This window comes from Episyrphus balteatus, chromosome 4 (assembly GCF_945859705.1).
Source record: "Episyrphus balteatus chromosome 4, idEpiBalt1.1, whole genome shotgun sequence".
NCBI lineage: Eukaryota > Metazoa > Arthropoda > Insecta > Diptera > Syrphidae > Episyrphus > Episyrphus balteatus.
Window position 1 is genome coordinate 75,858,662 of NC_079137.1, and position 24,809 is coordinate 75,883,470.

Sequence of the window (24,809 nt, forward strand, 5' to 3'; positions counted from 1 at the left end):
ATTTAATCTACCATTACACGAGATTAGACCAATTATTTCATCTTTATTCACTGTCCTTTGAGCTTTCAAAGTTGATTTAGTAAAAAAGAAAGAAAAATATCACGAAAAAGAAAGAACTTCTTATGTTTAAGGATATTAAATTGGAGGAAACAACTTTTTCTCAACATACAAAACATATATTTCATAACATGAAACTACTACAAATATTTCATGAGACTCGGGATTTTGTGTGGGATTTCCAGGGATTTCGATTTCTTTGTTTCTTTTTCCTTTTTCTTTTATGGAAACATAACAAAAAAAAAAAAAAACAAAAACAACAAAAAATCATTTACAAATTTGTGTAGGAAGATTCTCTACAAAAACCAAGGATTCGTCGAAGACGGTCGGTGGTGGTAGCCAGCAGGAAGAAAAAAAAAGAGGAAACACGGATTTCTCGTGGGAATTTATGAAATCACGCAGCATTTTGTTGATATTTCACGTAATCGACAAAATGGATTCAGGAACATCAAAATGCCATTTGTAATGTTTGCTAAGAGAAAAATTGATAGATAACTAAGTATATGTACATAATATGTCTAATTGGAAAAGTGGGGGAGGGGGGAATTGTGTTGGAGTAAAATGTCAAAGGATTTTTTCGGAGAAAATTAAGTTTATATTGCAAACAATGTGTAGGTGTTTTTGATGGCTAAAGAAAAGTTGATATTTCATAATTTTTTTTTACAAAGAAAGCTGTTTTTAATTTGTCTTCTAATCAGTTTGTGGGTTGAATATTTTTGATGCAAAATGGCGTGGGTTAGAGTCACTTTGTTATTTTTAAATAATTCGATACCACATGCACGTGTGTTTTTGATGCGTGAATTTGTAGTTTGGGTTGAAGACTGCTGTTTAGCTCCCTTATATACTAAGGCTTTGTTTATTTTTTCAACTTCTTAAATCTTTAAGACACGAGAATTTGGCAAATTATTACCAAATTTTAAAAAATCTGACAAATCAATAAGTTTACTCGAAATATCATAAATGATTCCGACAAGTCTGCAGACGACTGTATCAAACAAATGTTGAACCTGGAATATTAACGAAGGAATGCAAATCAACAGGTGAATTTGATAAATCAGTAGAAGAACCTGACAAATCAACAGGAGAAACTGTGAAATCAAGAAGAAAAGTTGGTTGAATCAACAACTTAACCTGGCCAATCAACAAGAGAGCCTGTTGAATCAACCATGGAATTTTGCAAATCAACAAGCCAAACTGCCAAATCAATAGGTGAAACTTGCTAAATAGCTGTCGAATATGACAAATCAATTGGCAAATAATGCAAATCAACAGGCAATATTGTTAATTCATCAGGAAAAACTACAAAATCAACAAATGAATCCGACAAATCAAACTGCCTTACCAACAGGTGAACAAGGTAAATGGACACATTTAGCGAATTAATAAAACAAAATCTGTTAAAAAGTTGAAGCCTGACATCTAAAAAAAATACTAGTTACAATTTTGTATAATAGAAAACATTTTGAATGTCAATAAGCAGCTTTGTAAATAAATTTTGATGGCTGAACGTAATAAACACTAGCCCAAGGAACAAAAAAAATCGTGAATTTTGTAGTGTTTTTCGGAAAGCTGTATCTCAGTAAAAAATGATTGTATCACAAGAAAACAAAAGGCATGTGAAAGCTAAATTTGTTCTTGTTTTAGGATTTTAGTACAAAATATTTTGTACTAAAATCGTTAAACAAGAAAAATGCACAGCTTTCATGCAATCATTTTTTAACTGAGATACCTACAGGCTATCGAAAACCACTAAAAAAAATCACAAATTTTTGTTCCTCTAATTTTTTGGGCTAGATTATTACAAAAAATAAAAACAAAGCAAAAATAAAACATTTCTTTTGAAGATTTTAAAAAGGTAGACACTTCATATGAAGAGCTACAAAAGCCTCAAGCAGACATTTTGCAAAGTTTTATTAGCAAGCACAAACAATATCCGCAGTCATTCAAATTTAATAAAACAAACTAACCTTAGTCTTACTGAATTTAGCTTGGACTTCTTTCAATGCTTTAAAACATCTTTGAAATGAGCTGTTAAAAAAGTTACAACTTCTGATAGAAAATTGCGTCTTAGAACATCTATAAAGAAGTCTTATAGAAGGCTTAGCAGGTGAGTCGTTAAAGAATGTTGAAGAGCTCAGCCTTACATAATTTGCTGAGTAAATTTGAATTACAAAAAAATTGAAGAGCTGGAAGTGGGTATTAAAAAAACTATTTTTACTTAAAAGCAATCCTCATTCTTGCTTGGACTTTCAGTCAGCTAAATTGAATCGTTCATTTCAGAAACGACATAAGTCCATGAGCATAAACTTTTCAGGAGCAACAAAAAACTGTTTTTTACTTAAAATTCCACAACACTTCAAATTTAGAGTATGCCGAGTTATAATCTAGCCTAAGATGCATTTAGAAACCTTTAAAATATAAACTTTTTTTAAGGTCTTTGCGGGTTTTTAAGCCTTTAAAGTCGGTGGACTTATGTCGTTTCTGAAATAAACGAAATTTTTTTGGTAAAACTTTTGTTTTTATTTAGCTATAGTTTTTGAACCCTACTTTCGATTTAAATAAATTAAATAGGAGTAGATAGAGTAAATCTTTGCCTTTTTATAGATGTATAACTTAAAGGTCTGCGTGTCATGATGTTTGCAACAATAATTTAAAACTGGTAAAATGTCATATTATTCAAGAGTTAAAAATGCTGCCACCACCAGAAATCTGGCTATTACTTTGCATCCTGAGTACAATTTTAATGAATTTAATAGATATAGATAGAGTAATTCTTTACCTTTTTATAGATATATAACAAAAGGGGGTGCGTGTCAAGATTGCTGCCAAAATAATTTAAAACTGGTAAAAAGTCATGTATTTAACAGTCAAAAATGTTGTCACCGGGTGAAATTTGTCCATATATTTTGAACCCTTTTCTTTCAGTTTTCGTATTTTGGGGGGTCTGACATACTTAATTTTTTTTTCAGAAGATGAATAACTATACATTAATGAGAAATTTCCAAATAAATTTTTTTGGAAAAAGTGGACTTATGCTGTTTCTGAAATAAACGATTCAATTGTTATTGAGGCCCAATTTATTCATACTGCATTAAAATTAAAGTCGCCATTAAAAATGAAAAATCTGTCAAATCGCATAAATATTTTAAATTTTCTTTTTTTAAATGGCGACTTTAAATTCAATGGAGTGTGAATAAATTAGCCTTAATGATTTTTGTTTATAAGCAAGGCTAATAAATAGTTCGATTTAAATTATAAACATATTTAGCGTTTTTGCATTTCAAAAGTAAAAAAAATATGGTAAAAGTCAAAGAGCCATATAGTTGACAACAACTTTTCCTCTTTTTTTCAACTCTGATTTTTTTTTTGTGTTTATAAATTGGCAATTTTAGAGAGTTTCGTTTAATTGCTTTTAATTACCGAGTAGACTACTATTTTGGTGCAAAAAAACAAATTGAACGTCACTTTCAACTTGATATTTTGTCATTGAGTAGAGAGAGAGAGAAATTTCATTTAAGTGAAGCGCATTTGATCCTTCAGACCAGTAGTGTTTCCTCATGGAAAATCCCATTAAATTCTCATTTATTATCTTGGCCGCAATTTCCAACCACATCATCACTTATATGTAGCATGTGTGTTTGCATGAGTATGTACTCACACATACGAATGAGCAAGAAAGATAAAATGTGTCTCGTTTTGAAGAAATGAAAAACACTGTGAGTGTGTTTTACTTTTAAGAGAAATGAAAAAACACCAGCTGGTTTAAATTTAAAACTTCACCCATAATCACATTCTTATTTATAATTTTTCTCTCATTCTTTTTTATTTTTTTTTTTTGTTTAATCTGACAATTGTTTTGTTATTCTTCTTCATCACTGCCATTTGTTTATTTGTTGACAGTTGAGAGACATTTTGTGCGAAGCAGATGTGACAATCCAATTTTGTGGTCATTAAATATCATTTATTTCGTTAAATCAACTGTCACATCACAGAGAGAGAAAGAGAGAGCGAGTACATTCTATCAACTTATTTTATATATATTTTATGAATTCAAATTATGAGAACATTATTCCTTAAATTAACTTTCTCCAAAAGTCAGATAATAACAAAGACTAAGCCCCGGTTTGTTCACACTCGATTATCTTTTAATCAAGGATTATTCCATACAAAAATCCTTGATTAAAAGATAATCGAGTGTGAACAAACCGGGGCTAAAAGTTAATAACAGATTTAATGGACGAATGTTAAAACTTAACGACACCATCATTAATAATTTCATATTCCAAAAAAATATATCGAAATATTCTCTCCACTCTATATTAGCTTTACCACAGACTATTAAAACTTACCTAAGTGCTTTGACCGCAATAAAACCAAACGCGGAAATTAACATCCCTGACATAAGTATGGGAATATTTCGATAACAATAATATCATATCGATGTGGTGGCGCTGCTGGTGGTTTAGTGATGGTTCATTTCATTCGCAAAATATCGATTGATGGATGAGAATTGGACAGAATTTAATTGAAATTCCATTTTATTTGGGGCATCAAAATCAAGGAATGAGACAACGCACTAAAAAAATATTAGAATGACAATCTAACAATGCCTACCACCACCACAGGGAGGTTAAAGAGGAGAAAAATGAGGTTTGTTCATAAATTCCTAGCCTACATTAGTATACGACACAAATGATGTGGAAAAAATTCGATACCGCAAATTCGAAGAAGTTTACGATTTTCGGATATTGTAGATAGGGTTCGTCGGGTTCAGTTCATATAGAAAGCCATTGGTATCAATGTTTGGTATAAAAAAGATGGGGGCTTGACATTGAGGACTTTTTTATGGGAATTCTCTATAACTAGATGTAGGTATTTTGTGTTGTGAAGCAGATGTCATGCATATTTTTGTGAAGAAAATTGTTGGCGTTTTTATGAGGTTGCTGCTCCTTATTTTTTTTTTTTTTTTTATTAGAAAAAGAGGGAGAGAAGTCAAAATAAAGATGAACATTATCCTGACAGGGAACATGATGGGTATTATATGAGTTTAAGTGATTTAAGTAATATAAAAGCTTTTGCTTTACAAGAGTAGATTTAAGCTATTTTGAGTCTGAAGTCAGTTTCTTTTTTTATGATAAGATAATTGGATATGTATAATATGCAGACTTAATGGAGCGGTTTTTATTTATGTTTCCTTGGTGAATAGAAAGGATAATTATTTTTTTTTAGTAGGTTCAAATTCTAACATTAAAATGGAATTTATTATCATGTGGTATTGTGGTATTTTCATGTTTTTTTTTTGTTGTTGAAGGGCAATGACTCTCATATAAATTTTAATATGTTTGTACTAACTTATTTTTATTTTCGGCATATTTTTGTAAATGGCTTCGAATGTCATTTATTTCAAAATATAACCATAACGAGGTTAAGGCTTGGCCACACCGGAGGGTATGCGGTATATAGCGGTAACGATATTTGTACTAAAAAAATTGCACACCTGAACGTTGATGTGTCAGTTTGGAATTTTTTTCATACAAGTACCCTCACAGCTACCCGCACCGCTACCGCATACCCTCCAGTGTGGCCAAGCCTTTAATTCGTCAGTTAGACATGAAACAATTTATAATAAATTTTACTATACTGCATTACTATTTTCAGAGAATTTTTCGTAAATGTTTTAATTTTGAACGCACTGGTAGTATACGGAATGAGGTAGTGATAAGTGCATTCTACTGTCATGTCGGATGTTCTGGGATCAAATCCGGCTTGTTCTAGCTTGAATTTTTTATCAGGAATAATGCTATTTGTAAGGAATCCACAAATTCTATAAAAAGTATCAAATAAATTTCTGACAGAACACCGACTGGAGACAATGCAGAAAAGCCAACTTATTATAAAAGTAACACAAGAAAGAAAAGTTATATTCTTCAGTGTAATACGTAATGAATTGGTAGCCAGTCACATTGTATTAAAAAAAAAATATTACCTCAGGGCCCCAAAATTTTTCAGATTTTTATTTTGACACTAGATGGCGCCCCAAGAGGGTTAAAGTTTTTATGTGTTGATTATGAGGCCATTTTTTTAGATATAGACTTCAATCAAAATTTTTTGATGAGGTTTTATTAAAACAAGCATGTGCAATAGCATGAAAAATAAAATACAGAAAAAAAAAAAACAAGCATGTCCTGACTAAACCCCTGGTCCTAGAAAAATGGTTTATACCTTTTTGAAAACGATTTCTGACAAGCGGCTTTTGAGAGTACAAATTAATATTATGAAAGCAAAACTGCGTTGCAAAGAGTGGCACGTTTTGGAAAACGAAGATGGTTAGTACTTCTCGTAGAACCTTTTTTTAACTGTTGAATTTATCCCTAATGACAAATTCAATTTGAACGAATCTTTTATATAAAAGCTTTTATACAAATAAAATTTTAATATAATGTAAATTTTTGAAAATTGTGAAAAAATTAATTTTTGGTTTAAAAATAAATTGAAAAATTAAAAAAAAAATCAGATAACAAATATTTTTTGAGGTCAAATTCAATCAAGAAGTGGTTTTTTCCATTGAAGAACGAATTTTGATATTTTAAAGTTTTAAAATTTTAAGCAACTTAGGCCCATTTGCTCATACGCATCATAAATTTGAATCATAGTTAGGTTGAACATAGTTCTTATGTCTTACTTAGTTTATTACAAGTTGATAAAAATTATTTATGTTCAACCTAGCAATGATGTACTTTCATGATAGAAATCGCTGAGAACTTCGAATTTAAAAGTCAAATCTATAGAAACGTCAATTCACTTGAATTGTTTTTGGGCAAATTTAGTAGTTAAAAATCAAGAAATCTGTTAAATTTTAAAGTTTGTATCTCAAGAAAAGTGCAAAAAAGTGTATTTGAGCCAAAAATATGTGTTTCATTGTAAAACAAAATTATTCGTGTGCGTGTGTAAATGTGATTCTGTGTCAAAATAAGTGTAAGGAATATGACAGCAAAATTGTGAAAACCACCACAAAAACTGTGCATGAACTGTACTATTTATGGATGGTAAATGTTAATGAAAGTGAGTTAATTTGTATTAAATTAATTATTGATGTCCTTTTCAATTACCTAAATAATTTTTTTATAAATAAAAGGGCTTAAGCAGAACATAACAACTTATGTTCTACTATTTCTTCCCCCTAATTTATGTTCAACTTAGTGGGATTTAGGATGAAGTTTGAATTTCGTGAAAAACAATAAGTGGAACATAGGGATTTATGTTATACTTAAATTTTTAAGTATCATATCAGCAAATGGGCCTTAATATTAATTAAGACAATTAGACAGGTAAGGTTCCAAAATCCAAAGGGTTTTAAACAAATATTTATGCACATAATGTCAAATGTAAAAGTTTTTATTTTGAAGAAATTGACACTTCTTGTTTATCCATTTAAAAGTAAGACTAAAGTTGAGTATTTTTTTTTTTAAACAAATCAATAAAATTATTTTGCTAAAACGGCCAGATTTGAAAAATCTTGTAGCCAAAAACAGCTACATTCAAATATGATCCAAAAAACGCATACAATTGTATTTTGTATGAGATTTTTGATTTTTTTTTTTTTCAATTTTCAGATAAGTTTACTCTATCAGACTTTTAGGCCCAATTTATTCACCCTCCAATAAATATTGGATTTCATCGTTTTAGTTAACAACGCCATTAAACTATTGAAGCAATTAAATACACGCCATTAAATATTCTATTTATTCACTCTCCTTTAGTTAAATAGTTTGTTTTTAATGGAAACTTTACGTTTAAAACTTCGTTAAAAAAATCCCAGGGAATTTTAATTTATTTTGATAAAAAATCTGTCAAAAGCTAAATTCTGTCAAGTCAAACAGATTTAATTTTTTTTTTTTACATTTTAAAAAGGATGAAGAAGCACATATATGTTGATATTTTAAAGGGGATATCCTCCGAAAACGAATTACTACATTATGCACAAGCACATGCATCGTTATAAAATAACCGTCGAATGTAGCTTGGAAGAAAAGACAACTAGTTTTGGAATACATATAAGCGATTTTCACCAGAAAGTGCAATTCAAGAATCAACTGGCTAGCTTGATTTTGGCAATAGATTGAACACAAAAGGAAAACACAGAAAAAATTGGCAATAGATTGAACAGAATTTGATCTTTATCACGTCACAATATTTACACAAATGTTAGGCCTATCTTTGAAGAATGTAATCCATACCCATAATTTAATAGACATTTGTATCGGCCCATTTTTCTTTATTTATTCCTTCCATCATTCGATAGAGTTCTTATAAATTTTTTGGTCAACGACGCGACGTCACTTAAAACCAAGAAAATAGACTTTTTTCCCATTTTTATAATTTTTTTTTTTTATAATTGCTCATGTCAATTGACAAGCTTTCAAATCACAGTACCTACACATAATAAGGTAATATATTCCGAACGTTGTCAAAATTTGTTTGTCAAAAATGGGCACCAATCTGTCAGGTCGGCCTTCAATTTTTATATTTCAATCGCAGTAAACAGGAAATTTGTTTTTGTTTTAATTTATAAAATGTCATTTAAAAATATTATAAATTAAAAAATAACAAATTTTCTTCGTGTTTCATCGCGGAAAATGATAAATAATTGTTTAAAAATTAGTGGTGTGCGTGGTTTATCGGTTTTTGTGCGTTTTTCGTAGGTATTTTAAACAATTAAGAATTTGGTAGCTGACATTGGTCGCCAAAGTGTCATGTTTTGACAATCTGGCGACCAATGTCAGTTCGGAATATATTACCTTTTTATGTGTACTGTGCTTTCAAATAACAAATAATAAAATAGTATATAATTTGACATTTAACGCTAACGGAGAGTGAATAAATAGAAATTCTGTTTAAGGCCCAATTTATTCACTCTCCATTATTTTTAAAGGCTCCATTAAAAATTATAAAACTGTCAAATCGCATACAAATTTTAAAATTTCCCTTTTTTAATGGCGACTTTAAATTTAATGGAGTGTGAATAAATTGGACCTAAAACCTTCATTAGCTCTAAAAATTCCTCTTAAAAGGTCGAATTTGGTGTTTTAACTAAAACGACTTTTAAATTTAATGCTCAATTAGTTAATGATGCCAAATTTCAAAAAAATCCTTAAAAGAGACTGAATTAAGGCCCAATTTATTCACTCTCCATTATTTTTAAAGGCTCCATTAAAAATTATAAAACTGTCAAATCGCATACAAATTTTAAAATTTCCCTTTTTTAATGGCGACTTTAAATTTAATGGAGTGTGAATAAATTGGACCTAAATGAATTTGGTTTTTAATTTTAAAATTCCCTTTTTTAATGGCGATTTAAGTTTAATGGAGAGCCAATAAATTGGGCCTTAGTAAAATTATTTGTAACCGTGTTCATACATTTTGGTTTTCATGCTTATTTACGGGACTTAAATAAAATGTTTAATACATAAATATATGAAAAATGTAGGCAAATTGGTTATCTCTGCTCATATATCTGTCAAAATTTTCTTTAAAATGCTTTTGAAAGCCTTAAATCGCCGAGTTCAAAATTTAAAGAGCTGCAAATATTGATGAATCGGAAAACAAAATTTTAAGGAGTAAAGTGTGTTTGGCCATAAATAGCCGGTTCTGGTAACGCTGCAAAAGCTTACTAACTTTTAGTAAGTAAATGTGAATTGGATATCTTCATACCTACCTTGATAATAGATCTTATCAAGTTAAGTCTTTTATTGAAAAATTAGGTGTTCCGCAAGGAAGATATTTAGGACCTCTTCTTTTTATTTATATATTAAAAAATACCTCATTATTTTTGCAAATGATGTAAAAATGTATAAAAGTATCGAATCGGTCAAGGATCGAGGCTTCAGCAAGAGGACATTAATCACTTCGTTACATGGTGTAGTTAGTTTACTTGTATAATGAATTAATTTAATCAGTTTAACTAGTACACGGAAGTGACACATTTTCCTTTGAAAATAATTACCACTTTTTTGTGTAGTTTCTTTGTGGCTTCCCTTTGTTACTATAAAAGAATCATCTACCCTGGAGTAGCATTTGACATTTGTCAATTAAGTTCACATTGTTTAGAAATGTCAAAAACCTAATGTATAACTTTGTTAGTTTCTTTCATAATTCAAGAAATGTGAATAGTTTATAAAAGAAACATAATCCATACAGAAACAAAGTGCTCATATATAAACTTAATCAAAACTATCAAAGAAAATGAATTTTTTACCGCCATGCCCTAAAGAACCTAAAAAAGCCATTTTAACTTCTTGAAAACTTTTCACACATAAAGCTCTCAAAAAATATTGTCTTCAAATTGGACCCAAAAATAACTTTTCCAAGTGATAAAGTACTCTTGAGACCCTTACATTTTAGCAGCAATACATTTGAAAAAAATTGCGCATACAATTTGAAACAATCACAAAACAAATAAATTGCACGACTGGGGTCGCACGTACTTGCTCTTATGCTTAAAGTAACTATAATGTTAAAGCTTTTTATTCAAGAAATTTAAAATTCGATATTTTGAAGAAATTTCATAAGTAGTATAAAAAAATTAAATCTGTTTTTATAATTAATAAAACTCCGTTTTAAAATATCTTAAAAAAAAAAACAAATATGCCATTTTATTTCTCGTATAAAAAGGTATTTTTACAAAAAAAATTTTGAAAATTGTAGGAGCCGTTTTTTAAAAAAATAATTTTTTATATATAAAATTTTTTTAACCATTTTCAAAAAAAAAGTTGGTATGCCATTTTGAAGAAATAATTAATTTACACATAAAAACTAAATTCCAAAATTTTTCATTGATCCGTTTTCAAAAAATTGATTTTTCAAAAAAAAATTTTGAAATATTTTTTAAAAAACCAAAAATGCGTTTTTTGAAAATTTTCTAAAATTTTAATATTATCTTTACTTACACACTTTTGTATAAAAATTTTCATTTAAATCGGGTTAATTTTGTACGAGATATTCAGAAACGAAAAAAACCGTTCTATGACAGGTACCGTTAATAACGGTACAAAAAATATTTTTTTTATTTAAAAAGTTGGCCCTTATGTGTAGTATTACACACAAAAATTTTAATCAAAATCGTTAGAGCCGTTTTTGAAAAAAATTAACTTTTCTATTTCCGTTATATGGCAGGTACCGTTAGTTTTGGTGATAAAAAAAAAATTTCAATTTCCCCTCTAGGGAATCACCAAAAACTGCTAACTACCAAGTTTGAAGAAAATCACTTCACTCGTTTAGGCTGTAGCTCCAGATAGAGACAGACGGACAGACAGACAGACAGACAGACAGACAGACAGAATTGCCGGACCCACTTTTTTGGCATTCTCCATCATCGTAATGTCATGTAAAATTGTTATCTCGAGTTCGATTTTTTTTACGAATCCTAAACTTGCCCTATAGTACCTATATCGCAAGTAAAAATTTATCTGCAACGAAAAACTTGGCCTTTAAGAACAATTTCCTTCCTTTCTCACAATACGCTCTCTGTTCTTTTATACTTTGATGAGAACGATGTTGATGATGATGATGATGGCCCATGGGGAAGCAGAAAAAGATTGTATGCAATAAATCAAAGAACCACACACAAATCTCGTTGTGTTTTCATGCAGGGGTGGGTGGGGTTTTGTTTTCTTTCAGAAATATGCCAAAAATAGAATTTCCAACCTCAACACTCAATTTGCTGGCTTCACATATTTTAGCCTTGATACTTTTTTGGTTTAAAGTTATTTTTTTTTAGTTTTTCCCTGAAAATCAAAAATAGATGCAAAACTTGTATGAACACATACAAATATGGGAATCCTTTTGTCTTTGCATTTCATTATATTGCTTGCATGTTGCCATGTTGCATTCTGCTGTTTTCTGTTCTTCTACAACACTGGTTGAGGTGTTGTGTGACTTGTTGGCAGTTGGGACATCCTTTGTGTGTTGATTTAGCACACGAATAAGCATTTTCTCTGCACATTTGACTGAATAAATTGGATGTTTTTTAAGCTTGTTATACGAACATAGATCAAGAATGAAAGAGTGTATAATGTGGATAAAGGACAGAGGACATATATATAAAAAAAGGATGCACCCTCCCCCAATACCAATATGCACTTTTCTATAAACGTGACAAAGGCGGTTACTGGTCAGTGGTAATCCATGGTATTAAAATGTTAATTTTTTACATTAAAAAAAAAAAATGCAAACACCAGGTACAAAAACGGAAGTGAGGCTATAAATCTAAATGACATTGTCCCAGGACGAAACGGACATTGAACAAAAGAGTATACTAAATGCACATAAAAAGTGTTGTGTCCATCAGCTATCAACTATAGTAGTTTGCTGTGGTGGACAATGGAGTGTGTTGAAGTTTTAAATATTCATGAAATCCACTTAAAGTATAAATTATATCCTTGCTTCGTTTCGAAGGAGCTCATTTCACCACACACCGATTTTATACAAAGGAGAAAGGAGAGGGCCAAGGGCGAGGACACGTACAAGGACGAAGATAAAGGCGACGACGACGAGGACAAAAACGAGGACTTCAATGAAACGAACAAAAAACAAGGAAAAAAGTCAATCGACCAACTGTTGGCGTGAATGTCTGAAGGACAAATCAAAAATTATGTTCCAAAGGCACCCCCTTCTTTCCTTGGGGGCAAAATATACTCTATGTTTTAGTGATAAAAACTTTACACACGACATTCACCCACGCCGCCGCCACTCCACAATGCCCCCAAAAAATGTTGGTATACCAATCTACTTTATCTACAACATCAATTTCTCCAGGTAACGAATTACTTACGAGAATGTCCTTGGTAATTTCAAGGCAACTACATTATTGTAGTAGAATAGGGGAATGTTAAGGACACAGTACATTACTCAACGTAAATTGATTTGTTGTGCTCTAGGGTTTTTGTTAGTTTATTCGTTTATAGGTCTGAAGCAGAATGGCTATACATAAGCCACAAGAAGTCCTTTGGCAGTTTAATGGAATAATTGCTAACTTAAGTGACAGGAAGTTCAATAGGAACATACGAATAGTATAAAGAACAAAGAAAATAAAATGACTTTTGCCTCGTGTTGAACATTTTTTTTAAATTAAGACACTTTAACGATCATTAGGATAGAGCGAGATTAGTCATTTTGGCAAAGAATTTAGAAAGGACAAAACTATAAATCAAATGATTTGATGTGGTGATAATTAAAGGCTAGATTCTAAAGATTTGTCAAAGTTAAGATAACAACTACTTAAATTTCATTACTAGACAGAGGAAAGGAATGGAAAAGTTTATTGATCGCTTAAATATTGTGTGCAGACACTTAATTAATACCTAGCTACTTGGTGAATTAAATCAACAAAAACTGTTTTGCTCCCCTGGAAAATTTTGCACCAAAAATTACAGTGAAACAGTTTTTTTATCTGCTGTCAAACAGATAAAAAGTTTTCGTTGTCAATCATTAAGCTTTTACCAGCAATCAAAAGCTTTTGGACAGGAACATTTTTGGCTAGCTTTTTCTTCAGCAACGGGTTGCACCTGCCTTCAGTAACAATCAAATAGGTTTAGCGGGCGATTAAACAGATTTGGCTTGAAGCAAAATGGGTTGTAAAGCAACAACACGATATTCACCGCACTTCAAACAATTTACGTTGCCAAACATTTTTTGCACCGGTCAGAAATATTTTCATCGGTTGGTCAGTTTTGTTGATGTATATAAATAGAGCTCCTAGTTCTAACGTCACTTTGAAGAGCACTGAACCCACAGCTGGATTATTTTCAATTCCAACTCACAATCCAGCTTCTATAAAACCTTAAAGATGTGTAGCTTCTGTAAGGCTTTATAGGATGAAATTGTTAATTGGAATTTTCTGTGAGCATCTTCTGATATGACTGTGTTCTGGACTTGAGTGATTTGAATTATATTAAAAGCTTCCTTAAATCAGTGCACAACCAACGAACAATGCCCAACTTACAATTTTTTTTTTGCTTCTATGAAGCTTTACAGTAGCTTAACATACCTTCTGTAACGCTTTATAGAAGCGAAAATTGCTGGATGGTAGAAGTATTATTTGCCTTTTTAATTATTATCATGTTTATGTTTTATTGATTATTCGATCGCTGTCGGTCATCGTGACCAACAACCAAATGCCACAAAATCAGCTTTATATTCAGAGTGCTTGGTAAAATTTTCCAACCTCAACTAGAGCATACTGTTTACTGAAAAAGAAACAGGTCTTCAAAACTCGGGTCACGCTTACCTGACACCAACTGCTATTTACTTGCTGCGGCTCCCTGGCTGTCAAAAGCTAAACATATTTAACTTTCCCACCTTTTAATTGCAGCTTGATAGGTACCAAAACTTTAAAGACGTTGTGACGCGAGTGAGAAAAAAAAAAACAGAGTACCTAGTGTAAAAATCGAGAATAGGCGTGTTCAAATATCATTCAGAACTTTGGAGACTAAGAAAGTCAAAATAAATAATGTCTTCGGTTAGTTTATTTATGGGCTACCCGCGATGGAAGATGTATCTTATGATAAAAAAAGTCAAGGAAATTAATTGTTTTTGCACAATAATTTAGTTTATTAACAGTCCAATGACATAGCTATGACAATTACAGAATTTTTTTTTTTGACAGATCAAGATATTTCTTCATTGATATCACGCTTAACTGAATGTAATATTTGGTGACTCCCCATGTAGATGCGGAAATTAGCAATGCTAAATAGTTTCAGACAAAAAATCAATTCTATATATTATCCATTAACAGAAAAATGGTGCAGGGACAATGGACACACATTCGATAGGACATTAATAAAATAGAAATTCCTTTTTTATATAAATAAGACAGCAAAATATGCATACCTACCACAATGTTGTTGTCAAATATGTGTGAAAGTTTTGTGTGTGTCTTGCGTGTGACAGAAGATTATTATCTAAAAAGAGACAGAATATATTTATTAGGATAAATCCTATAAATTCCTGTGTGTTTTTTTTTCCTCAATCCCAAAGACGATGGAGAACCAAGTAATGTAAAGATATATTATGAAGACCAAACAAAGCTATCAGTGATGTGGAAAAAGTCCGATCCAATATTTTTTTTTCTGCTCTAAATGTTTTGTTGTGTGTTGCTGTGTGTGTGGTTGAGTGGAACCAAGTTTACTGGTTTATAGCTTTCGGATATCCTAAGGTTTTAGTCCAAAAAAGAGTCATAAGATATTTATGTTTTTTTTTTTTTTTTTTTTACTTCTTTTTGGATTGTAGTAGAAACAGAATATAATAATGTTGAAATGAAAACCTTTTATGTGGTTTACTACATGAGTTCAGAATGTTATGACTGAGGACAAACATTTCAACAAAATTGTTTCGGTTTTTATTATCTATGTAAAATGTGTCGTGTGTAAGAGTGTTATGTGTGTTAGCTTGATATCTTTAATAGGACAAAATAAATAAGAAAAAGAGATAATCTGATGCAAGGCACATTATTTTCACTCTTTAATACAAAAGTGACAGCTAAAGGAATTTGGGTAAAATGAATTTTAAACATGTTATCAGCCCTTTGACAATTTTATCCTGTCAAATCATCTTTAACCCTTTTCAGAATAATACATAATTTATATAGAAAATGGGTTTAAATTAAATTGGACTAGAACAAGTTAATCTTATTACAATTTATTATTTTTAAGTTTACACAAAGATTATCACATTTCGAAAAGTAACTCAGAGATTTCTATTTGTGGAACACGCCTAATGTGTTGTGTGAAATCGTGAAATGTCAATTTATACTTCAAAATTGTGACGTTTATAATTGTAGCCCAGTTCATGTTCATGATGCAAAAGATGATTCAACGAAATTTAAGGGAGAACACACATTTACCCATAGATTTTTAAAAAAATGTCTTTCGGACAAAATAAAAACGTACTAGATTATCTCAATGTTCCAAGTTTATGTCCTAATTACTTAGTTTTATCAAATTATTTTTCTAAAAGCTTAAATATTTAACTAGCGAAACTTAAATATAAAAACTAGGACAAAAATGTGTTCACAACACATTCATTTTATTTAAAATGCTTCCAAAACTATCACAAAAAAGTAGAATTTATAACATTCGAAGGATTCCACACCACATTGCGAAGTTTTTTCTCTCCTTTATTCAATTTGCTTCTTTCATCTTAATCCCGAAGCGTTGAACGTTCACTGATGTGTATCAGTATCGGTAAGTAATTCATAGCTGTAATCCCTTAAGCTTGCACTTCATTACCGGCATACGCTCGCTGGCGCTCTGTGTGAAAAAGGATATCCATTTTTACAATCTCCCTCTTTCCCCAAAGGCTAGCAGTCATCCTCTTATCGAGTGGAGAATATACGCATAGCTTTTTGTTAAGAGGATAAGACAATTAAAAATTGCAAATCTATTTGCTAACCACCCTCGTCCTTTTTTTCCCATACCTTCAAATCAAATTCATATCCTTACCATACCCGAAGGAGATTTATCCATACAGACAGAGAGAGAGAGAGATAGACCTTTGGTTGCAAAAACGCTATATATGAACGCTCGCTGACGCTCTAATTGGTTTTCACATTTTATCCTCTATCTACTGTTTTAATTTTCACAGGATTCCCCATTGTGCATTGCCACCCAGCGCCTGCACTCAGCAGGATCAGTTGTAAAGAGGATTGCCAACACTAAGGGAACTTCTCTCTGGCTGCATAGCATCGTTATGCCACGGCCACCCGTGATGGTAGGGAAAAATCAAGGGAAATCTTTTTTTGTAATATTTTTTCTTTGTTTTTGTTGTTGTTTCGAATAGAGCTTGTGTTTGCAGCCATATCAGAGTGGTAATCGATTTGAATTTTACCGTAATAATTGAGCTAAGTACTTATATTTATCCTGCTTCTAACTTATTATTTTCTCTCTCTCTCTACTCACTCATTTTTACTTCTATAGAAATTTTTACGGTGATTAATTTTCAAAGACCGCTCGCCGCCATTCGTTTTCAAAACCTAAAAAAAACAATTTTCATTGTTTGAGTAATTTATACCGTTGTTGAGAAATGAAAGAGCTGCTGAATGCAGCACTTTATGGATTACCTACCGTTGTGTTGTTTGCTTGCCTCATTAACTTGGGTACTACAACAACAACAACTAACCTTCAGTCTATCACTGATTTCTGATTCATATTCGAATATTTCAAAAAAACAAAAACAATAAAAAATCCATTTTCCATTGAAAGCTCATTAAATATTTATTTTTGTATGTCCTATACCTATATTTCAAACGTGGAAACCTCCATAAGCAAAACGAGAAAATAAAATGTAAATTTACGATTCACCGCGCAACGTATATGGTATACGTTACGTATACTTTATTTCGATGACAGCCACGGTGAGTGGTCGGCAGCAGCTGACGTTGCTGAAGAGTGGAAGTTCTAAGGTTCGGTTTTATGTTAAAATATTTAAACAGACAGAATTTTTGCTAGCTGAACGCACCCGGACGGGACGGTGGATATTTTTCGGGTGTTTTTGAAAAGTTATCATGTATGCTTGACGCTACGCGTCCTTTATTGACCTTCGCGGATGCGGCCCGGCCGCCATGTTGATGATGGTTTGTTTGCCTACTTGTTTGCTTTTGCTGTGTGATGTGAATCTGTGTATGTTTTGTTTTTACTGTTATTTTATCCTCTCGTAATGGATCCCCTCTGACAACCAAAGTACCTACAAAAATATCTCGGATAATGGCGCTCTGCGGAAGTGCTAACCCAATGGCAAAATGCAAATAAAATCGCCGTTATAGGTAGAATTTTTTTTGTGGATTTTGTTTTATCGGTAAATTTGCTGTTGGGTAAATTTTTAAACTTTTTCTGTTTTTACTTTTGATGTTGTGTTGTTTAGATGTTTTCGGAAGAGGATTTCACGAATTACTTAAATTTTTTTTAAGGGAAATTTTTTGTAAGTGACGTTTAAAAAAAAAAAAGGTTTATGTACCTACTTAATGAGGGTATTATTTTTTTAAGATAATGGATGATAAAGAGTTTTGTTTTAGGTATCTTTTTTTATTTAAGTAAACCTGTTGAAGGTTAGAATTTAATTAAATTTTATTGAATTGTAAAATATTATCATTTGAATAGGAATTATGTGGTAATAACCATAATTTGTTGGTTGGTTTTAAGAGAATACGAAATGTTTTAAGTTGCGATTTTGTGATGCGAAGAGTTTTTTAAAAAAGAAGTTAATACGATGATTTTGATATCATATTTTATGTTGTCAAAAAATTACCCTTAACTAAAAGCAAATTATTTGGAAGTCTTTTTCGGATCTATGATAGAAACCATTAACAACTTCTTTATCTACTTAAAAAATTCCTTGGGGATGCCTTTAAAGAAATGAAAAACTGCTTTTCTAAAATGTTTAAGGCTCTACAAATTTTTATCGTTTATCACATTTTGTCTAAAATATTATTATAGATTCTAGCAGTGAAGAAGTAAATGTCATAATAGTGGAGCGTGGAGACAATGATATTCTTTTTCATTATTGACCAGAAAAAATCTACTATTCTTTAAATACAATTTTCTTTTATATAAAACTGAAAAACATACTTTAACGCCATTTATATTAAACAAACTAGTTGGGACCTATTGTTGTTACTGAGTAAGTATTTTTTTGCGAAAGGATGGACATAAAGGTAATATACAGCAATTAGAACTGAAAAGTAGTGAAAGTATTAAATGCAATTCTTGTTATTTTGCAATAAGGAGTACTTACGAAGAAATACATAAGCAAATCAATAGCAAATCAATAAAAAAAAATTAAAAAGAGAAAGCATGGAGAAGATAAGTTTTTTGCATAAAACTTTTTTTACACCATTTTTATATTACACTGGTTTACAAGGATTTTGTTGCCGAAACAAAAAATATACTTTTCTAAATGTTTTCGGTGTGCTGAACTCGAATCCGAAGTCAGAAACAACTAATCAGCTCCCGTTTTCGAGATATTACCGTTAGAAAATGCAGAAAAACGTTTTTTTGAGTTCTTCGGACCTTATTTTTTTGTATAAGGAAAATTGTTTGAGCATATTTAGTAATGGTTTCTATAAGAACCGTATCTTTCGATACCTGTTTAAATCTTTTCAATATCTTTTGTATTGCCCGAGATATCTTAAAATGAAGTAAGTTGGTTTGGCTTCATACATCATAAAGCAGATATTGACGTTATAAAATTTATAAAAATACCAAACAACTGAGGATATCTCGGGCAGTAAAAAAGATATCGGAAAGATTTAAACAGATTTAAAAAGGTGGAAAATAGTTCTTTTAGTTCGTTACTAAATATGCTCAAACAATTTTCCTTACATAAAGAATAAGGTCCGAAGTACTGCATTTTCTAACGGTAATATTTCAAAACCGAGAGCTGATTAATTTTTTGCGACTTCGGATTCGAGTTCAGCACACCGAAAACCTTCCGAAAAGTATATTTTTGTTTAGGCAACAAAAAAAAGTTTAATTTTGTTAACCAGTGTTATTTTACATCGTATAAAAGCCATGAGCATGAGCATGTTGTTTTTGAACGCCCAAAATATTATTATTTTTCGACGTTTCACCAAAGTCGACGGTAACATTATTTATTCAAGATAATTTTATTTTTTCATTATCAACCAATAGTTGTAAAAAAAAATAGTACGTATACACCACAGTGACCATTAAAGTTTTAGATCTTTAATGTATTAACTTTTTAAATTACAATATAGAATAACGAAAATCTAAATGAAGATGGATAGAATGGCTAAATAAATCAAAAGCAATTCCTGAAATAATTCTGGTAAAAGTCATAGAGTTACCTACATTTATTGAATTACGAGTACACTAGTCATGAATCAAGATCACATTGGAAAATTTCACAAACCCGAACACTAGAAATAGTTTTAAAAATGTTGATATTATCCACGTAAACAAGACAGTGTGAATGCTTAAAGATGGAAGGTAAGTCATTTATAAATAAAATAAATAGGATAGGGTCTAAATGGCTGCCCTGTGGCAAACCAGAATTAAGATAAATGTAATTTGGTGAACAATCTTAAAAAATGACCATTTTGACAATTTGCTTTTTTTGAAATGATTTCAATTTCTGTACATCGCAAAGTGAAGGTGCGAAATATTCCATCAGATGGGTTGCAAAGTCTGTAGCTGGATAACTGTATAGATGAAAATTACTCCTTAGTAATTTAGACGGGTCCGGCGAGTAGCCGTGTAAACCTTGACCCAAAAGCGAGTAGCTCTTTAGGGCGTCTATATTACTACAAGATTGGTTTAACTCCAGCGAGTTGCTTGTTAAAGTGAAACGCAATCGTTTAGTGTAGAATAAGAAGTGTCAGTTTTTATTTTGTTCTTCTCCTTTTATACAAAATTTTATCAATAAAAATGCCTGTATTGCTATTCAACAATACTTCGATATTCAATAGGAATTCCCATAAAATGCAGCATCAGCATAATAGCCATGCACTTCAAGTGTTTTGGGCTAGCTTGCTTATGATGCATATTTTACTACCATAAGTCAGCGACCCTTAATTATGTTTGTTTTTTCTTCATTCATTGAAAGTGTTGTTGTATATGAATTTGGTGTCATATTATATAGCTCGTGCACTGAAGGTGCCAGTTGAACTATATGAGCTATATGATGTTATAGCTATATGCACAATGCATTGAGTGTGCCAACGGAAATATAAATGTTGTGTTGTTTGTGCATTGGCTTTGCTATAGCTGATTATGAAATGTAATGCGATGGGAATATGGATATTAAATATCGAAGCAGGTTGAATGTTCTATTAATTGTTTTTATGTTTAAGGCAATTAATTAAGTGATCGCTGGTGCGATCCCTTCACACCACCCTTCCTGGGATAAAAAGGAGAAATCATACAATGGCATGATTTCTTCTTTTGTATGCGATACTTGTACATCAAGGGATCGATATTATTTTTTTTTTTTGATTGTATTTACATTTTTCTGTCTTTGATTATGTATTTTTTTTTTTTTTTTTTTTTTTTTTTTTTTTTTTTTTTTTTTTTAGATAGGTACCCATCTAGAATCTAAAGTTAAAATTAAGTTTTTTTTTTTTTTTTTTGTAACTTATTTTCTACGTTATTATATAATATCTTCTTTCTATTGTACTTATAATAAATCTGATTATATATATATATATTTTTTTTTTTTTTTTTTTTAACGTATTCTTAACTTTATTGTATACATATTTTTTTTTTTTTTTTTTTTTTTTTTTAACTTAATAATTCTATATTTTTTTTTTTTTTTTTTTTTTTTTTTTTTGTACATATATTTAATATTTAATATCTTAATTCTAACGATCCTACAATAATAACATATATATATAAAAAGGTTTTAATCTATTTTTATGAACTGTCATTGTTTTGTTTTCATATTTAATATCGCAGTTCACCCCATTTTGAGATAATATTTCGTATGGACCAATATAGATTGGGTCTAACTTTTTTCTATTTTCATTTCTTAACAAAACTAGACTTCCTACGTTAAAATCTGAAGCCTTTGCTTTTACATCTGTATCGTACCTAGTCTTCCTATTAATTTTCTTGCTTATCAAAGTTTCCCTAGCGTCTTTATGAACTATTTGTAGTTTGTGTTTTAAGTCTATCACGTAGTCTTCGTAGTTGTACACTGGATCTACTTTATTTGTGAGATTGGAAGGTAAATTACATTGTTTTCCAAATACTAATTCAAAAGGTGTGTATCCTGTTTCTGAATGTACTGACGTGTTGTAACAGAAAACATAATAGGGTAGCCAGCTGCTCCAATCTGTATGTTTTTCCGATACATAACTCCTAAGATAAGCTCCTAAAACTTTATGGGAAATTTCTAACGCTCCAATGCTTTCATGATGGTAAGCAGTGGACTGTAGTTGTTCTATCTTTAACAAACTACACATATCTTTAAAAACTTTATTTATAAACTCGGTACCTTGATCAGATGCTATAGTTTCAGGGACTCCATATCTAAGAATAAAAGATTCGATGAGCCCTTTAGCTACAGTATTAGCTTCCTTATTTGGTAAAGCTATTGCTTCAGTGAATTTAGTTAATTCGTCTTGAAGAGTAAGAATATATTTTGACCCATTTTCTGATTCGTCAAGGGGTCCTACTAAATCAAGAAAAATTTTATCGAAGCTTGATTCTGCTGTTGACGTTATAGTCATAGGTTGTTTCTTTGGTTGTATATGTTTGTTACGTTGACATATTGGGCAGTGCTTAACGTATGTCGTCACATCATTTTGCATGCCTGTCCAATAATATCTTTTTTTTAATATTTCGCAACATGCGATTTATACCTGCATGTCCACTCGTTGGTAACATATGATAATCATTTAGTACTAATTTAATTTTGCAAGGGTCTGTTATTTTAATTTTTTCATCTATTATGTGCACTTTTATTTTACTTTCTTTAAATATTCCTTCTATGATTTTCTTTAATACATTTATTTTTTCTTTATGACGGCCGTCTGTTATTTTTTTAATTCTTCTTTAGTAATATAAATATTTTTAATTGATAAAGGTCCGCAAATTGTACGCACGTCCCTCAACAACATTTTGTCAAATGATGCTGATCGGTCAATAGTGCCATTCTTGGATTCCTTTTCATTATTCATTTGCGGTTCACAATTTTTCTGTACGTCCCTCAACAACATTTTGTCAAATGATGCCGATCGGGCATTAGTACTTATCTTGGACCGGTTTAAAATTAAACAATTACTTCCTGGAATATATCCCAATATAAGATTTGGACTTAATACTCTAGTACCCTTTAGTTTTGCAAAATCTTCATCTTCTTCTTTAAAACTGTTAATTATTTTTAACTCAACTACTTTCAAACCTGTTTCCGGAGTTTTTAGAAGTTCACTGATGATATTTTCTTTTTCTACTTTTTCTTTTGGGGAATTTTCTTTGTTTATATTGGATTTCTTTGATTGTGCTCTTGTTGTGACACAAACGTAAAGTTTTTGTAAGTCCTCTGAATGAATTTGTATTCTACTTAGAGCATCTGCAGTGCAGTTGTTTTTCCCTGGTGTATACTCTACATAAAAAGTATATTCTTCTATTAATAGTCTAAATTTGGTTAATCGACTGGAAGGTTCTTTAAGTGAAAATAGATATACTAAAGGCCTATGATCGGTTAATATTTTAAATCGTCTTCCGAAAAGATACGGTCTGAAATGCTTCACTGCCCAAACTATAGCAAGTAATTCTTTTTCTATAGTGCTATAATTCTTTTCTGCTTTGTTAAGAGATTTACTTGCGTAAGCAATTGGTTTATCATCATAATTGGATAACACAGAACCTAAAGCAAATCCAGATGCGTCTGTTCGGAGTATGAATTCTTTTTCAAAATTTGGGAACTGTAAAACATTTGGACTTATTAGCACTTCTTTAAGTAAATAAAAAGATGTTTTGCAATCTTCAGAGAATTCAAAATCTACGTTCTTTCTTAATAACCGATTTAAAGGTATTGCCAGTGTAGCGAAGTTTGGTATGAATTTTCGGTAATAGTTAGCAAATGCTACGAATCTTCTTACTTCATCTGCGTTTTTGGGAGTTGGGTAATTTTTCATTACATTCGACTTAGATGGATCTGGTATAATACCATTACTGGATATTATGTGTCCTAAATATAAAACTTCTTTTCTAAGAAAAGCACATTTTCTAGGATGGATTTTAAGATTCACTTCCCTAAATCTTTCAAAAACTTCCATTAAATTTTTATTATGGTCTTCTAAATTTCTACCGAAGACTATTAAATCGTCAAGATATACAAAACAACGTGAGTAAGTAAGACCTGACTTTCGCAATATTTTTATATATATTCAAATACTTGTGTACGTACTCTCTGTAAAGTGCGTTTTTATGTTTTACTTTGATTTTTTTTTTTTTTTTTTTTTTTTTTACAATGTATGGATTATAATTTTGGTTTTGTATTTATTTTGTTTTTTTTTTTTTTTTTTTTTTATAATGATAAGATATAACAAATCTATTTTAAACATTTTAATTTTTTTTTTTTTATTCAATTTGGCAAACAGTAGAAATTAAGTTGTAAAGGAATAAAAAATTTTTGGTTACTGAATAAATAATTATTTTTTAAATTAAACATTTTTTTTTTTTTTGTTACATATGTTTGACATGTATACAAATATTTTTCTTTATGTATGTATTGTATTTTTTTTAACGAATTTTGCAATTTTTTTTTTTTTTTTTTTTTTTTGTTGAAAAAGAAATTGTTATCTGCTTGTTTTTATTTTTTGATTTAATTTTTTTTTTGTTTGTATACATATTTACATATATGTATATATTTTTTTTTTTTTTTGAAAACTAAAAATATATTGGTTTAAGAGTTTTGATCATAGTACGTCTATGAACTGTTTTTCTGAGTCGAAATTATTGTCATAGTCTGTGCAAATGTTTTGAAGTTGAACATAATGGGGTTTCTCTGATTTGACTGATTCTTGAATCATATTGGCTTCAGTTTCATGTATTGGAATTTTTGGATGATTTGGCAATACTGGAATCATTTGGGAGATTTCGATATTGAATGTTGAATTTTGCTTCTTATATACTGCATTTTTATTTTCATTTTCTTTTGATATTAATAAAGGAGATGGCAAATTTGAGTCTTCGTCATCGGAAATAACAATTAAGACTCCGCCTTCGAAAATTTCG

At 30.5% G+C, this 24,809-nt stretch overlaps 1 protein-coding gene across 1 annotated transcript in view; it reads right to left on the reverse strand.

Moving 5' to 3' along the window:
- The window catches only part of LOC129919667 (uncharacterized), a 78,630-nt gene that overhangs the window by 23,273 nt on the left and 30,548 nt on the right, over window positions 1-24,809 (reverse strand). The gene's annotated exons all lie outside the window — the stretch shown is intronic.